Source organism: Grammomys surdaster, unplaced genomic scaffold (genome assembly GCF_004785775.1).
Source record: "Grammomys surdaster isolate TR1022 unplaced genomic scaffold, NIH_TR_1.0 126679, whole genome shotgun sequence".
NCBI lineage: Eukaryota > Metazoa > Chordata > Mammalia > Rodentia > Muridae > Grammomys > Grammomys surdaster.
In genome coordinates this window covers 2451770-2468876 of record NW_021621467.1, presented here as the reverse complement: position 1 = coordinate 2468876, position 17107 = coordinate 2451770, and the positions used below count along the sequence as shown (strand labels likewise).

Here is a 17107-nt window from a genome sequence, read left to right as displayed (position 1 = left end):
TATGCTTCAAGTATTTAATATGCAGAAAACTACAGAATAGCTAAGCTTATTATACGCAGTCATGTTAAGGGTGTCTAATATTGTTTAAAAAATGTAAAGAAATAATTTGAGCTATAAAGAATAACAGCAGGTATTTTTAAAACAACAACATTATTAAAATAACAGTTTGTGCAAATAAAATGGTAATGAAATATAATAGATTTTATTTCCGTATAGAAAGAGTGCATGTACATATAGTAATTTATAACTGAGAAAGACATGTAAAAAGCAATGTGAAATGAATGAATAACAAGGTATTAATTTGAGACAAACTGGTCAAGGGAAAAAAATCATTGCATGACTATTACCTCGTATGTATCTTAATATATTTGACATGTTCAGCCATTGTTCATTCTTAAATATTACAGAATTTCAGTTAACACCTATCATTCCACAGTAGTATTTGTTAGTTCACACTTGAGTATACACATATATATTAGCTACTACTTTAAAGCTACATTGTTTTGTAGTTTTTTCTCATGGTTACATGTGCACTGCAAGTATTCTATCACTGAATTTTACCAAATCTTTGACCATATATGTATTTAGGGAAGATCCCCGTCTAACAATCAGTACTGTCAAAAACATCAAGTAAAGTATTTAGCTCATAGATTAGGGTTTATAAAACCCGCATTGTTCATTTTCATTCATTAACATCCTTACAAAAAGTTGAAGTACTATTGTAGCCAAAACATGTTCATAAACTTCTGGAGGAAAATTAGAGATAATTTATAAAATAGTTAATAAAAATCTATACACTAACTGGACAATTATATGAAGAATACAGAACTCTTCAGAACCATCAAACACACTGTGTGTGTGTGTGTGTGTGTGTGTGTGTGTGTGTGTGTTTATGTGTGTGTGTGTAAATATAGAAAGAAAATAATTATAATCAAGCTTCTGCTCTTGTATTTTTGTTTTTCTTTCGTGAGTTTTATCCTCTTTTAGCTTTCAAGTACAGTTCCTCTGGTTCAGCATGTGATTTTTCTATCAGATATATTCCTTATGTTAATTTCTGTAACTTTAATCATGCCTCATATAGAAGTTTTACTTTTGAACTGGTATTTTTAAAAGTTTATTATGTCCCTATAAGGTTATTGTGTCCCTTTCTCAGTACACGAAACTTAAAATTAAATTAAAAGAATATATCCTTATATTGAACAAATTACCCAGAGTTGTTCCTAAATAGGAAAAGAAAAATAAGAGCAGCATACAAAAACAAAAAAATTTTAAACACCTTACATATAAAATGTTAACATTCATAAAAATGTATTAAATTTACCACCGATGCTATTGTATCAAGATCTAATCCCAGTTAACTTGTATGAAACTTTAGTCTTTTCATTAAAATTGACAATGTATAATGTATAAAACAAATGAGAAAGAGAGGAAATTCCCAAATTAATGTAGACAGTTGCCATTGATCTTGGTTCCTTCTGGAACCTGGTGGTGTGCCATTGTTGCTGAAGATACTTTGTACTTCTAATCTATTTGGATGAATCAGACTCAAACTAACCTAGAGTCTTCCTTCGTAAAGACTAGCTCTTGTAATATCTAAAGCTGTTATACAGTCTGCCAATGAGCAGAACAGGATGCAATAGTGGAATTTAAATGTTGGGGTAGCCAAAAAGTGTCTAATTTGACTTTAGACACACTCAACATGAGGAAAGTCATGCCTGGCACTGTTAACTTAGCCAACTAACCTGGGGGATGGTTGGCCCTAGACAAGGACAGACTATTGACACTTTCCTAAACCAGTGTAAGTCTCAACTGTATTCTAAATACTTATAAACACATTCTAAATACATTTATGCAAGTGTAGCTCTTACTCTTAATTGAAGAATGTCTCCCTTTTTTGCAACAGGTTGAGAATATTTTAGAAATCCACAAACCAGTCAAAACGTAGAGAAAAACTGACCTTACTGAGCGCAGTGCAGTTCATACACATACAACCATGACACCTAAAACTCAGGGAACATATTGGGGGGGAGCTGTGTGTGGGAACCTAAGAGTCAAAGCACAGCAGCTTCTCATGTGAGGTGGTGTCCTCGGTATAAAAACCACACCCGTGATGGTCAACTTCTGATCCTCCTGCCTCTACCTCCATTGTGCTAGGATTACCCACATACACTACTGTGGCTAGTTTTATGTCTTGCGGGGAAACTAATCAAGGGCCTTGGGTGTGCAATACCCCACTTGTCAGCACTAAACCTTTCAATTATTTTGAAACTTGTTCTTAAACAGCTTTTCTGACTACATTTTTTTTTTTGGTTTTTTGAAACAGGGTTTCTCTGTGTAGCCTTGGCTGTCCTAGAACTCACTCTGTAGACCAGGCCGGCCTCGAACTCAGAAATCCACCTGCCTCTGCCTCTCAAGTGCTGGAATTAAAGGCGTGTGCCACCACGGCCCGGCCTGACTACATTTCTAACAATAAAACAAACAGAAAGAGGTACTGAATTAGAACTACTCACATAAGGATCAGACAATTCTTAAATTAATTATCTTATTTATTCACATTTTAAAAAGTTGCCCCTTTCCTGCCCCCCTCCCAAAGTTCTTCGCCCTATCTCACCTCTGAGAGGGTGCTTCCCCTCTGGAGCATTCCCCTTAACTGGGGCAACAAGTCTCTACAGGATTAGGCACATACTCTCCCACTGAGGCCAGACAAGGCAGTCTTCAGCTATATATGTGCAGGGTTGGGGGTGGGGGGTGCGGGGGGGGGTTGGAATAGCCTGTGTATGCTCTTTGGTTGGTGGCTTACTTTCTGGGATCTCCCAGGGGTCCAGGTTAGTTGATACTGTTGGTCTTCTTCTGGGGTTGCCTTCCCCTTCAGCTCCTTCAATCCTTCTCATTACTCTTCCAGAGGGCTCCCCAACCTCAGTCCAATGGTTGTCTGTAAGTATCTGTCTAAGTCAGTTGCTGGTAGAGGGCAGCCATGCTAGGCTCTTGTCTACAAGCACAACATAGTATCAATAACTGTGTCAGGTTTTGGTACCCCCATTGGACGGATCCCAAGTTGAGAGAGCAGACCATTTCCCTCTCTTTTTTTTTTCTTAATATTCCTAAAAATTGAGAAGAGTTATATGTCACTCCCTTGTAACCTTTCCCTTCTATTTCACAAATGTGAACTGTATTCTCTTCACATGACCTAAAATGTTCCCCACATGCATTTGACTTTCATATAGAACAAAGAGTTCAGCATTTTGGAAATAAATCCAGAGATTCAGACAGGCATTGCTCTTGTTCTTGTTTGTGGGTTTGTTTTCTGTCTACTAAATCTCTCTAGAGACCTTGAAACCAAACTCATTATTTGCTCCTGAGGGAATATTGGAAAGGAAGAATCATGCTGAGCAAAAGGACACAGAAGACATCTCACAATTTTTATTTCATTAACTTGTTTTCAGATTATTTTATATATCAAGAAACAAATGTTAACTCATTAATTCTGCATACACTCCCTTCATGCCACAGTTCATTAGACCCTGCTCTACCTCCATCTGTCTATCTAAAAATGTATATTACATAGATATAATATATATTAGATTTATAGACAGTCTTAAAGAATCATCCATAAAATTTGATTCTTAATTTTAATGAAAACTCAAATTACTACAAAGTTAAACCAAATGTTTTAAATCTCGAACATAGAATTTGAACTAGAAAACTTAACTAAGAGAGTCCTTTCAAAAGATGCTTCATATTCAGGTTCACCTACCACGCCATGTTAGTTAAATAAGACAGAATTAAAACAGAACCAGAACTGTTAGTGTTATAAAAGATCCAGGTCCATCCTATAAAAACATTATTTCCTTACAGGTGGACACCATAAACAAGATGAGGTTTTAATAACTCTCATAGCCCACCATGTGTAGTCTAGTCAACCCTGATACAGTGGGACAAAGATAATACTGATTGAGGAATTAAGTGCTTTTACAATAAATAGCATATCATACATGTATTGAAGTTTTAAAATGTGTCTCTTCAACTAGCTCCCTATGAGAAGAATGTTCATACTATCTAAATTTTTTTAATGCCTGGGTTTATAAAGAGGGCTTATATTTATTGACTTAATAGTAGATGATGAGTCGCTAAGTCTTTTTCAAAATAATCATTTTCCACAATGGTCTCTACAGAGACTGACAGTGGTGTGTGACCTATTTTACTTCACTGCTTTCTTCTAGATGTGAAATTACTAATTGGATATTAGAAACAGTTGAGTATGGGTGTTTAAAAGAATGACTCTAAACTCAGAGTAAGTAGCCAAACCAGGCTACAACCTGCTCAGTCTACAAGATAATATCTTGTTCTGAATAACTATATAGTTTAAGTTCAGAGTTCAATAATGCTATTGTGTACATTTTTAGGTTTTTGGCTCAATTGATTTTTATATGTATGTATCTCAGAATAAAAACATTTCCTGTTTTAAGTCTTTTTATTTTTTTCTTTATTCATTTATTCATTAATTGCCATTCTTGGAGAAAAGGAGATACGTGCTCAAGTAATCTAAAGAAAGAATTTTTTAACTCAAATAATCAATCAAAACTTTGTTAAGGAAGAGACTAGCAGACTTTGGTCTCTGACCCAGCTCACCTCCATCATTGTATAAGTGAGGAAATTGTGTCCCAGAGAGAGTATCTACTGACCCAATTGAATTTATTATTCTGTGTTCATAATTCCTCCAAATATTATTTTAGATAGTTCACAGAAAGGGCAATATGAATGAAATACAACAAAAATGGGGATCTTGGATTAAAAAGATAACCAAAGCAGTATGATCACAATATTTTCTCTAACATCACATTGTATCAGCATAAATAGACATAGGTGTGCTGTTACATCATTGTGTGATAATCTCTAATATCACAATGCATCAGCACAAATAGACATAGATGTGTGCTACAACAGAATGTGATAAATGCAATTAAACTTAGACAAGGTCAAGTTAGCAGACAGTGCTATTGTTTTATTTTGCAGGAAGAATCAAGATAACCTCTTCATAAGAAAAGTTCATGTAACTCAAACTTTGACATAGGTACAGCAGAGATGAAATCCTAAATAATAATTAAAAACATAACACAGAAAACAATGGAATATTTGCATGCTTTATCATAATACTGAAGCATAATCCTTCTATTAGTCTCTTAAATATAAAGAACAAATATGTCAAATATTTTTTTAACTGAGAATGAGAGAACCTTTCTAAAGGCCAAAGTTTTCTTTAGCTATTGAAGAAATTGAAGTTTTATGGAGACCATCTGAAAAGACATCTTTCTTTGGATTACTTGAACACATATCTCCTCTTCGGGAATGACAATGAATGAAAGAATAGGTGAATGAAGAAAAAAATAAAAGAAGGCCCTAAAAAGAAAATGTTTCTATTCTAAGATGCATACATATAAAAACCAATAGAGCCAAAACACTAAAAATGCACACAATAGCAGTACAGAACTCTGAACTTAAACTGTGTCATTATTCCAGCACAAAATATTGTTTTGTAGACTATGCAGGTCATTGCCTGGTTTTGCTGCTTACTCTGTGTTTAGAGTCATGCTTTCAGATACCCATACTCAGTTGTTTCGAATATCCAATTGGTAATTTAAAATCTAGAAGAAAGCAATGAAGGAAGGATGTCCAAAGGAAGAAAACTGAAAGGAGGCCTATTTAACTGAGGAAAGAAAATACGACAGTGATATCTCACTAGGCAGAAAATATCAAAAGACAAAAAGCTAATATTCTCCATAGAGATACATACAAATATTAGAGTTACCTTTTCATTACATAAAAGTCATTGTCATAGTTACTAGTTATAAATATGCAAATTAACATGTAATATCAGAGGGTCTGAACCATTAATTGCTAAACAATATTGCCCCCTAACAATAGGGTAAGTAGCTGTACAAACAGTAGAAATATCTAAGCAATCATTCAAGTGGCTCTAATAAAGGACTCTTAAAAATTATAATGAAAGGACCTGCAGTCTTCCCGTTACACTGTGTGAAACTTATGAGTAATGGTTCTAACCAAGAATATACTTCTGTGTTGACTAGGAAAAAACAAAGGAAAAGGAGGAAGAAGTGAGGAAGTACTTGTGTAAGCCACCAAACCAATTAGGAAAAACTATATTAAATATTGAATGCTAATGGGACATGTGCAGGTTCCACAACAAAGCCATTTGAATGTCTGAGAAAGAAGAGAAAGACTTACAAGTCCTGAGTCATACTAGGTACATTAGAGACAGACAGTGATGAGGAAGATAGCTGGAAGGAGGATATGACAAATAGCAATCTGACCTTGTCAAAATTAATATATTAAAGATTAACGTGCTTACAACGGACCTTTTAAAATTTACGCTTATATTTATAGCATGTAAGATTGTCCTCAGACCCTGCATTTTTGACAAGTTATAAAGTAATGCCAAAGTTGGTGGTCAGTGGCCCATGGATTGCAGGCCAGAGCCAAGATCATCACTGATAGAAATACCATCCAGAAGAAGAGAGATGTCTCAGCAGTTAGGAGCACTGGTTCCTCTTGCAGAGCACTCCAGTTCAATTCCTAATGCTCACATAGGAGTTCATAGCCATCTGTAACTCCAGTTCAAGGACCTTTTGTCCTCTGGTCAGCACTTGGTATATGTAAACATGCCAATACAACGTTCATACACAAAATAAGAAAAGTAAAATCCATTTACATAGCAATTTTATTCAGCAACTAAATTTTAAAAAAATAAGTTGCTAAAAATTCATGTTTATCTAGTATCTAATGTATTTAAAATTAATATTTGAATTAACATTTCAACCTTTTATCATATTTTGAAACACAGGTTTTCAGGTATTGTGCCTTCTTTTGTTCATGTCAAATGTTACACATCTAGTCTGGCTTTTGTGCATGCAACATATTTTAATTTCAACTCTACATTCTTCCTGCAAATATTCCATCTCTACAGTTCATAAAACTTTCAGTTGAAAAGCATTTGCCTAGTTGAGTTGACTTCTACCATTTTTTTAAACAATGGTCAAATTTCATGCTTTAAAACTTCACTTAAGTCCCACCAAGCTGACTCATGAGTAGCAGTGGTACCTATGCCTGATGGCTGGGATTAAATCCCAGATCCCACGAGATGGAAGGAAAAAATGACTTCACATACTTTTACTCTGATCTTTGTACATTTATTCTGGTGTACACACAAACACATAAAAACACACAATAAATAAGCATTTAAAACTCAATGAATTAAAGTTAAACAAAATTAAATATACAGATCATCCCCACAGTGGTCAATAAGCAAAAATAGTAGCTGGCTTCTGGATTTACAAGCATCAGTCAGGAAGATAATACTTAGATCAAGGGAGTAGAGAGGCACTAATGACTCTGTAGGTATCTCAATAAGGTTGAGAATGTTTAAAATTTTCTAACAGGTTGGTTGATATTATTGTTTTACCTATGGGGTTGCAAATACCTTCTGATCCTTCAGTTCTTTCTCTAATTCCTCCATAGGGGTCCCAGTGCTCAATCCAATGGTTGACTACGCGCATCCACATCTATTTGTCAGGCTCTGGCAGAGCTTCTCAGGAGAGCTATATCAGGCTCCACTTCTTGGCATGTGCAAGTGTCTTGAGTTTGGTGTTTGTATATGAAATAGATTCCCGGGTGAGGCAGTCTCTGGATGGCCTTTCCTTCAGTCTCTGATCCACACTTTAGCCTAGTATTTCCTCCTTTGCGTATTTTGTTAACCCTTCTAAGAAGGGCTGAAGCATATATCAACCAACCAGACTTCCCAGAGCTCCCAGGGACTAAACCACCAACCAAAGAGTATACATAGAGGAACCCATGGCTCCAGCTGCATATGTAGCAGAGGATGGCTTTATCTGAAATCAATAGGAGGAGAGTCTCTTGGTCCTGTGAAGGTCCAGTGTAGGGAATTGTCAGATTGGTGAGGTGGGTGGGTGGGTGAGCACCCTCATAGAAGCAGGGGAAGGTTAGGGGATAAGGAGTTTGAGGAGGGGAAACAAGGAAAGGGGATAACATTTGAAATGTAAATAATTAAAATATCCTATAAAAAAAGACAATTTTTTTAACAGTAAAAACACCCAAAGAGACTTGACATTTCTTTTTTTTTTCTTTTTTTTTTTATTGGATGATTTATTTACATTTCCTATGTTGTCCCCTTACCCCATCCCCCACCATCCCCTCGGAACCCCCAATCCCCTCGCCCCTCCTCCTTCTTCTCTGTGGATGTAACCTCTATCTACCCCCTCCACTCCCACCTCCCCACCCTCAAAATTCCCACCCCCTGGGGCATCCAGCCTTCATGAGGTCAAGGTTCTCTTCTTCCACCTATGCCCAGCAGGGCCCTCCACTTTTACATATTCAGCTGAAGCCCTGGATCCCCCCCCAAGTGCTCCCAGGCTGGTGGTTTAGACCCTGGGAGCTGTGGTTGGTTGGTATTGTTGCTCCCTTCATGGTGCTGTAAATCCTTTCAGCTCCTTCTGTCTTCACTCTAACTCCTCTATTGAGACCCCCATGATCAGTTCAATGGCTAGTTGTGAGCATCTGCCTCTGAATATGTCTGACTCTTGAAGGCCTCTGAGGAGATATCCATATCAGGCTCTTATCAGCATGCACTTCCTGTCTTCCACATCAGCATCTACCTTTGGTGATTGCACATGGGATAGATACTCAGGTGGAGTGGTCTTGAGACGGCACCTCCTTCAGTTTCTGTCCCTCACTTTGTCTCCATATTTGCTCCCTTGAGTATTTTGTTGCTCCTTCTAAGAAGGACCGAATCACCCGAGGGGGGCATGTCTTCCCAACCCTGTGACTATGCTGGCAACTTGAACTTGACCATAGAGAGTACATTTTCACCATGGATTAGACTCTACTGACCCTTCTCCCCATCTCCCTGGTAGAATGTGCTAGAGAGACTCTTTGTGTACTGTGAGGAAGCATCACCTGTCAATAAAAAGCTGACGACCTACTAGCAAGAGGCAGGAAATAAGAGTAGGGAGTTCTCGTAGAGATAAAGGAATTCTGGGAGTTTGTCAGGCACAGGAGATTTGCACAGAACACGGAGGAAATCGGACATATGAAACTAGGAGAAGTAACTAATCAGTCATGTGGCCAACTTAGACATGTGCTAGTTAGGGAAGAAGCTCAAGCTAAATGCCTAAGCACTGAAAATAAAAATAAGACTCTGAGTCAATAATCAGAAACTTAGGCGCAGGCTCAAAAGCAAGAGGTTATAGTTGGTGCCATATGTGGTGAGAGCCAAGTATAAAGGCAATTCTCAGAGGGCAGGAGTGGGGGTAGGGGGGATCTACAATCCCTTTGTTCCCAAATAACTGCAAGGTGCCCTTATACCCATTCTAGCCTATTTTAGCTCTGGAATAACTGACACAGAGACCTGGTATTTTTACTAACAAGCTTCAAGCACTAAACTGAGCAGTTTCTGAGCTATTCTAACCAGACTAGGCTGCCTGATAGCCAGCCACGGGCCTGTTACTGTATATGTCATCTGGTCTTCCTCTGGCTCACTCTGATCCCTGTGTGTCTTGGTGGCTGCTATTTCAGGGTGATCTCATGGCAAATACTTCCAGATCATCCACATGGTGTCTCCAAACCTTCTTCTCAACTCTGGTCTCTTTGGGACCCCCTCCTCCAGATGGGCAGTCCTACTAAACTAATTGGCTGATAAACTCTTTATTAACCAATCAGTGGTGACAGAAAACAACTTTTACATAACATTGAGTCTAGAGATGCTTGACCATGCCAACTTCTAGCCTACAACCAGAAGTGTGAGTTTGGAAATCAACATCTGAATACACAGTACAGAAGATCAACCCCCAACAGCATGTTGTTAAACATTAACCAACATATCACTAGGATTTAAATATTTAAGATATCTGGACAACTGGCTCCCATTTTTTAAAATTCTAATAAATCTCCAAAAAAATACAATCCATAAAGTCTTATATTATTCTAAAGAATAATATAAATCTTTCTTTCAAAGTCATCTTTGTTCTAATATTAGATTGTTGTTTATTCTTCAACATGATTTTCTTCTACATTATACTTTCTTTTATTTGGGGCATTTTTCCATTTTTCTGTGAGTATCAAAGGCTCATTATTCACAGAGACTCTTATGAATATATATATATATATATATATATATATATATATAATTTATTTTTTTTCAAATTGTAATTTATACTCATTCACACAGGGGTTATAAACACAAAAAGGCAGGATGTGGGGAAGGGGATGACACTGTAGTGTGGGTGATGAACCAGTTTTTTGTTAACAATACATAAGTATTTGTACCTTGCCTTGAATTTCACCAGGTTTATACATTTTGTAGAAATTAGATATTTTATTTGTTTTAAAATATTTTTAGTATCTGGAAAGTTTATTTTCCAGTTACAGTGGACTATTTTAAGGTTTATTTTAATAATAGATCATCTTCTATCTATGGGTAAAATTGCATCTTATTTTTATGCTGAGTCATGAACAGTGCCAGAATAAGTTAGATCAAAAAGAGAACTAAATTGAAACAACTCACTTTCTTGAAACAGGCAAAATAAATGACTTAGTCACTAAGAACTTTAAATATAATCTTGACAATTATAGACAAATCCTGGGGAAGGGAAGGAGCTAAGCTGGTATGCAAATATCTAAGATACACGGTCTTTTCAGCTGCTAGCTGACCTACATAAAGAGGATATGGAAAAAAACATTAAGTTGATGTTATGCACAGGAATAATACTAAACATTAATGGGAGTGTTCACCCCCAAGGAAGGATTTTACCTTTAAAGAGTTCTAAAGTGGTGCCACTCACAGTGATCACATAGCTGCCTTTAAATTCCCCTGTTTTATTAAACACAGCTTGTGGCAGAGTTTCCATGTGATGGTAAGGCAGAGCCTGGAGAAACCACAGATAATGATGTAGATCCTGGAGGAATCTTTGGTGCCAATGGAGAGCATGGAGAAACTTGTGATGCTGATACAAAGCCTATGAGTGGATTTCACCACCTCTTCATTAGAGCTTTGGTTCTCAGAGCTCCCCCAACCCATTTCCATTCAATACAATCTGCTGAACTCATTGGACATCCTTGGTACCCATCCTGTTTTTCTTAGTGTGATGCTCCACTTGTTTACAAACTCCCTCATCAATCTGATTTGGACTAAGATACTTTCATCTCTGTAAGAATGAAATCAAAAGTTATTCTACTGTTATGTAAATTATTATTGCATGTCACATTTTTTCATTTTCATAACCAGTATATTAAAAGAAAATCCTTTGCATTGTTCATGGATGTGGAGAATTAGTCAAGGATATTCAAGGTGGCAACCACTGGTGACTCAAGAAATAGCTTACAAGAATGCCAGAGCTACTACACTTAAAAATTAAACAGGCATTTTTTTTATTTTTTTATTTTTTTAGTGAAAAGAGGAGCAAATGAATTTCAAAAACTTCTGAACAAGAAACTGTATACTTTAACTTGAATTACTATGCTTTTTTTTAGTGTCTATATGTATACACCACTGGGGAGTATTCTGGTTATTATTAAAACCTCTGTCAGCTAAAGCAGAGATCAAAATACAAATTGTAACACATAGGAACATTACGTGAATTTGTGTCACTCCCTGGAGAAATTTAGGTTCATAAAGTAGAGACGTATGGATTACATGAAGACATAAATACATTCCTGCTCTTTCTTCTGTGACAGTCCTACTCTACTGCAATGTAGTCTGTAAAAGCTACACTACCTTAGTCTATGAGCTCATCAGAGCTCTGGAGCTCAGAAGGGTCAACTCTGGATAATGTTAGGGAGAGTGACCTCCAAAGAAAACCCAGGTGCAAGAGGATACAATTCTAGTTATTCAAGAGATGTCATGGCTCCCTTTAAGTCACTAATAAGCAATTTCCTCTCAAGGCCATTATCAGATATCATGCTACTGGCTGTTTCTTCATAGAGATTTAACTCATGTGGACATTTAAGATCTGGTTTTCCCCCTTCTCTTTATTGCTATAGTAGCCATGTGGCATTGGAATATTTTTTCCAAAACCTTTTGTGGGTAAGTATACATTTCATTAAAATATATACCCTCAACCACTGTTACTATACCATTCACTGACCCTAAAGACACTCCTATTGCAGGACAACTATCAACAAAACCGACTTTCAGAATTCTTTTCAGCTTACAAAATTGAAACTCTAAACATAGGTCAGTTTTGCTTCTCCTTCAACATTCTGCTGTCTTGTCTCTTTGTGCACTTCATATCAGTAAGGTCATATATTATTTGTGTATCTGTGATGGCCAAGATCCCTTATCCCTTGGAAGTCATTTGGTCAAGAGTTTACATATTGGTTTGTTTGTTTGTTTCTATAGGAAAACAATAAACATTTCAGGATTTGTGTATCTCATACATTTTCTGTCATATAGTCTATTACTTCTCTTTTGTTTCCCCTTTATTGATCTTGATAATTAAAAGTGTAACCCAAGTATTTTTACCTTTGATGTCCTATAAATAGAATTTTCAGACCATATTTGATCTATCAGCCGTATTTTATTTATATGGAAAGAGTCAATAACTGTTTATTTTCCTCAGGAATCAGCTGTGATCTCTTTAACGTTCTCTTGAGTTTCAGGTTAAGTCTTAGAAAAAGGCTAATTTTGGGATAGTCAATCTATCCTATATTGTGAGGCCAGGTTACATCTTCCTGTACTTGTGATAAATGTTAAATTCTAGCAGAAGACATGGAGTATAAACCAAATAAATGAGTAAATAAATAGTATAAACTTGTAAGTGCTCTGAAATTAATGAAAATCCAGATAAGGGAGAGTCAGGGGTAGGGATATATTTCACTTCCATATGGTAGCTTGACAGTGTTTATTACCACAGCTAAGGATATACTGCTACATATAATATGGTGGATCTGATCCTGTCTTTTTATAGTTTCATGTTTTGACAAATTATATAGGATATAAAGCTATCTTACACAAAATTATTTTTTTGTCTTTTTCAGTCAACCCTTTGATCTCACCCTAAATTCTTGACAAACATACTTCCATAGTCTCTCCTTAAAAAAATTGTCTTTGCCCAAATAAATACCCATTATCATATAATATTTCACTTTCTTCTACTTAGCATTTTTTTCAGATACATTTTGCTAGTGATATATTAACAAATTAATAAGGTAATATTTTCTATTTTTTCATTTCTTGAGATTGAATTTCTAGTAGCTGAAGATGATCTTGAACTTCTAATCCCCCTGCTCCCAGCTCTTCAATACCAGGAGTACACACTTATGAAATAATATTTCTTTAATATAAAAAAATTTTGTTTCAGATGAATCATATTTGATTAAATACGTATATCAAAGTTTGTTTGCTTATTCACTATGTAATGTGTATTTATAATTCTTTTTTTATATTACAACCAGTAAATCTTGTAAGAACATCTCCATCCAGGTCTCTATCAACACATATTTCCATTTATCCATATATATATAACTAAATGTAGTATGGAAGTGTTATAAACTACTCTTTTATTATTTCTTTTAGTTTGGAGACTATAACATAATTATGTCATTTTTCTTTCCCTTTTCCTCCTTTCAAGCCTTCTCATATACTCCTCTTGGCTCCTAGCATATTCATGGCCTCCTTTTCTTATTAAAAATATGTTACATATATGTGTATGTATATACATTCTTAAAAATAACCTGTGCGGTATGTATAATGTCACTTGTATGTTCATTTTCAGGGCTTACCATTAGGTATTGGATAACGAATTGGTATGTTCTTCTCTGAAGAAGACTATTTCTCCTGCTTTTAGTATTCTTAAGATACATTATTTTTAGTTGTCCCTAATTGCAAACAGCACTGGGCATTGCCATTTAAAAGTATTAGCCTTCCTAATGCCTGCATGATGATGTTACCCATTGAGCTTACTTAACATTTGTTAAGCGAATTTCTAAATGATTTTAATCATTTGCTTGTTTCTTCTGTGAAAATGGCTCTCCCAATTTTTTACACTTCATGATTAAGTGGCCATACTGCCTTCTGGGTTGTAATAATTTTTCATATGATTCATGTATGAATCTGGGGTCAGGTGTGTGTGCCTTGCAACTATTGGTTTCCAGTCTGAGACTTGTCGTTCTCCTCTATCCTCCATTACTTTACAATCAAAGTTCTTTTGCACTGGTAAAGAATAATTTATTTTCTCACATAGTTTGCCGCTGTAGGGATTTCCACTTAAGGAATATTCAGGTGTTGCAACCACACAGGAAGAACAACAGTATCAGTTAACCGGACCGCTTGGAACACCCAGGGACTAAACTAACAAGCAAAGCTCATCTGTCATCGGTGGGAGGGGGAAGCGCTTGGTCCTATGGAGACTTGATGCCTCAGAGAGGGGGATGCTAGAGAAGTAAGGCAGGAGTGGGTGAGTGGGTGAGTGAGTGAGTGGGTGAGTGAGTGGGTGGGTGGGTGGGTGGGTGGGGGAGCAGCCTCTTAGAGGCAAAGGAGAGGGGGATGAGGTGGAGGGTTCGTGGAGGGAAATGGGATAACATTTGAAAAATAAACAAATAAAATAATTAATAATAAAAAAGAAATATTCACCTAATCCAAAGTCAGTTTTTGTTTGTTCTTTCTTTTGACTTCTCAAGCTTTATGTTTTAGCTTTTCCATCGGAGCTTGTGATTCATATCAACTTAGTTATCATATATTAACAGCTAACTTTTCCAGGGCTCTTTAGTGAAGCAGCTAGCTTAACCCACTGCTTAATATTATCCTTACAATATAGATGGTTCTAGTAGAGTCTTTGCCTGTTTCAGTAGTTTATATATCTACTTTCCTGTCTAGACACCTGACTTTTGTTATTATCTATTATTGCTGCTTATAACCAAGGTAGGCCTTGAACTCTCATCCATTCTACAACCTCCCTAGGAACAGGATTGCAGGCATAAGTCACCATACGTGTCCTGATTATTAATCCTGTTAATCCACAGAACTTTTTTTTCAGCTTTTAGGAACTTTATTTCCTTTCCACCTTTTCCCCCTTTGCTCAGGTGTCTGCAGAGCAGCTCAAGACCACTCAGTGGTGGCTCCAACCCACTCGGTGGCCTGCACTATGGGAGCTACTGACCAGTCCTCAGTGGCTGGCTGCGCACTCCAGTCTTCTGTGGGGAACTGCTGGATGGGCACAGGGAGTACCTGCACACCCTCAGTCCAGTTGGCCACCTCAGACTAAACAGCAAGGAACTCAGGAGCTGGTGCAGTTCATTCACCCTGGAATTCCTTCTTGGTCATAGCCTTCTCAGCAGCACCCTGCTCCTCCTTCTCACTCTCCTCTGGGTCTCTGTAGAAGTAAAGATCAGGCATAGCCTCCCAGGGGTGCTCACGGGAGATTGTACCTTGCATGTGTAGTACTTCCCAGGCCAGCATCCACCACATCAGATCCACTGAATGAGCTCTTTTATTGTTGCATGGGATGGCAATGTTCACATAGCACACGAAAGAATCTGTGTTACACAGAGCAATGGTGAGCAGGTTGACATAAGAGGCCTCTGTGAGGGGGCTAGTGATCAGTCCTGGGATCAGTCATCACTAGAAGCCATGGCTCCCTGAAGGATGCTTGGATCTGGTTAATGAAGGTCCCAGGTGTGAAGCAGCCAGCAGTTAGAGTGGCTCCTGTGACAGCAGCTTCTCCAAGATCCTCTTCAGATTTATGATGTAGATACCATCACTTTTCGTTATGTAGATGTACCGCTGCATCTGAAAATCAAGGTTAGTGACACCTAAGTGGATTCCTGAAACAAGGAATTTGAGGACATTCTTCTCCTTCATCTTCAGGATGTCAAGGGCTCCATATATTGTATAAATTTCCCTATTAAATTACGATGGGAACCAAGAACAGTGCCTTATGGACCTGTCCCCGTGTAGCGCGGATACCAGAGAACTTTAAAGTTTGTATAGAATTGTTGTCAGGATAAAAATAACAAAAGGAAGATAGTGTTGTATTTTGAACCAGTGTGTTTCATTAGGTTCTTGTAGACCATTATCTAATGAATTAAAAACATGAATATACTTAATAAAGGTTACCTGTACATTGACATCTGCTGCATATTTTCATAATTAAAATTAAATAACAAGGTCTATTAAATATTTACAATTTCTCAAAACAAAGATTTTTCATTAAGTGAATCTCAGTATTAATCACAAATTTGTTCAGAGTGAATCAAAACGTTAATATCATTCATCTTTGTTTTGTTCTATTTCTTAACTACCAAATAGAATCCAAATAGCTATTGTCTTGAGTTTGAAGAGCAAAACCTAAAGACATTTCCCACATCTTAAATATTGTCAAGTAGTAATGAGCAATGTACATATTCACAGTATTCTCCAATAAGTCCAGAGAATACACAGTCTCTGCATTGAACTAAAAAAAGCTTGCCAATGGGTAAAGCTACTAGGGAAGTTTAAAGACCAAACAACGTTTTCCTCTAAGCAATCACTACATTATAACTTATTAAATATGTTAAAAGTTTATGTCATTGTTGTTTTGCTTTGTTTGTGAATGTCGTTTCAAGCTTGTATACATAATTCATTCTCACCATTCACATTGAGGGCATACAGAAATTAAATTTTTTCTCAATACTTTCCCTTAAGTGTAGGAAACACCTATCAAGTAATTATTTATATACATTTAGAAATGAAGACAGAAGATTGATATCCATTCACTCCATTGCCTAATAAATATTCTACCCATGTGCTATCTGGTTAATTTTTTATCAGAAGCTCAGAAAATATGAAGATAGTTTTCAGTGTGGCTAACGTCTTGAGCAGTAATTTATACGTGGTAGATTCTGTCTGTCTTTGGATGACAATGATGGTGATATAGTGCAGGTAAAGTGTGATTTATGGCACAGGATGCTCACAGTAACTATGGGGGATGACTAGACAAGAAGCTCTGAGGATTCCTCCCAGCCCACAAGTCCTGAACATCGCTCTGTTTTCCCTCCTCGTCCATCACTGCCACTTAATAAATTATTTAAGATAGAATGCATT

General features: G+C 36.7%; 1 pseudogene; it reads right to left on the bottom strand.

Moving 5' to 3' along the window:
• Positions 1–15124: 15124 nt before the first annotated feature.
• The window catches only part of LOC114615439, an 87733-nt pseudogene continuing 85750 nt past the window's right edge, over positions 15125–17107 (bottom strand).